Genomic DNA, 1,910 nt, shown 5'->3' on the forward strand with positions numbered 1-1,910 from the left:
TCACCATGTTGACCAGGATGGTCTCGATCTCTTGACCTCGTGATCCACCCGCCTCAGCCTCCCAAAGTGCTGGGATTACAGGCTTGAGCCACCGCACCCGGCCGTTTTGAAATTCTTTTTAATGGTTCAATAAACTCTTAATAGAACTACAAGCAATACAATTACTTCCTCTGCTTTGTTAGAAATGTTTTTGTAATCATGTTAATTATATTACTTTTAACTATATAAGGCTTGCGTCTCTTTTTTTAAATTGATGTTTATACCCTCTGTAAGATAAATACAAAGACTTTTTGTTCCCGTGAGGATGTGTTATAAGATTGCAGGGAGTATAAAAATTGGCAGTGGAGTAGATGATGTGTATTATTAGTCTGATCTTAATGTTGTAACATACTGATCATGCCAAATATATAATTAGTTTGTTTTTGTTATTTAAAATATGCAGGACTGTAACAAACACACTAGAGAGATAACATAAGGTACAAGAAAGCAAGTAATTTACTATCTAATTAAAGCATTTCATTCTAATACTAGCAGAGTTCTGTCTGGAAAATGAATTAACTTTATGCTTTTTTTGTCTCAATTTTCCGAAAATTTCCCTTAACTCGGATAGTGTCTGTTGAATAATATTTCTGATGTTAAGAATTAGAGGGGGTGTAGCTCAGTGGTAGAGCGCATGCTTAGCATGCATGAGGCCCTGGGTTCAATCCCCAGCACCTCCATGAAGTTTTTCTGGCTGAATGCAGGGGCTCACACTTATAATCTCAGCATTTTGGGAAGCCAAGGCCAGCGGATTGCTTGACGTTCAGGAGTTGGAGACCAGCTTTGCCAACATGGGAAAATCCTGTCCCTACTAAAAATACAAAAAATTAGCTGGTCATCAAGACACACACCTGTAATCCTAGCTACTTGGGAGGCTGAGGCACGCGAATCACTTGAACCTGGAAGGTGGGGATTGCAGTGAGCTGAGATCATGCCACTGCACTCCAGCCTGGTCGACAGAGTGAGGCTCCACCTCAAGAAAAAATAATAATAATTTAGTTTAAGAACAAACAATGTTATTTAAGCTGGGTGTGGTGGCTGACGCCTGTAATCCCAGCACTTTGGGAGGCTGAGGCAGGCAGATCACCTGAGGTCCGGAGTTCGAGAGCAGCCTGACCAACATGGTGAAACTCTGTCTCTAAAAAAAAAAAAAAAGTTATTTATTTTCATATGGGATTTGAAATCTGAATCTAATCATTCTTGGTATTATTACTAATTCTCTTGCACTACTACACAATTTTCTGTTTAGAGACATTGGCTATAACAAGTATACAGACATAATGATATATAATCTTTCTGTTTTAAAACTGAGTTTATTTTTTTTTCCCCTGCCAACTTACTGGCACACAATTGAAGAGCTATTTTCACAAGTAACTAATAAATCTTATCTCTGCTTCATATTTTAAACTCTTATTTTTTACCCTTATGAAGTTGGAGGGAGTAGATGTGTTTATTTTATAGACGGATTATAATATTGGGTTGTTGTAAGTAATTTTCTTTGCTACATATCCTTCAACTTTATTATTTATTTATTTATTTATTTTTGAGACACAGTCTCGCTCTGTCGCTAGGCTGGAGTACAGTGTCACGATCTCGGCTCACTGCAGCATCCACCTCCCGGGTTCAAGTGATTCTCCTGCCTCAGCCTCCTGAGTAGCTGGGACTACAGGTGCACAACACCACACCTGGCTAATTTTTGTCTTTTTAGTAGAGATGGGGTTTCACTATGTTGGCCAGGATGGTCTCGATCCCCTGACCTTGTGATCTGCCCACCTCAGTCTCCCAAAGTGCTGGGATTACAGGCAAGAGCCACCATGGCCAGCTGAACTTTATTTTTATTTATTTATTATTATTATTATTGAGATGGAGTC

The 1,910-nt window shown here is 39.1% G+C and overlaps 1 non-coding gene across 1 annotated transcript; it reads left to right on the forward strand.

Annotated features, from left to right (window-relative positions):
* Window positions 1-647: 647 nt before the first annotated feature.
* Window positions 648-719, forward strand: TRNAA-AGC. Its single transcript has one exon. It is a non-coding gene; the product is annotated as a tRNA-Ala (tRNA).
* Window positions 720-1,910: the final 1,191 nt, after the last annotated feature.

Source organism: Cebus imitator, unplaced genomic scaffold (genome assembly GCF_001604975.1).
Source record: "Cebus imitator isolate Cc_AM_T3 unplaced genomic scaffold, Cebus_imitator-1.0 Scaffold188, whole genome shotgun sequence".
NCBI classification, from domain to species: domain Eukaryota; kingdom Metazoa; phylum Chordata; class Mammalia; order Primates; family Cebidae; genus Cebus; species Cebus imitator.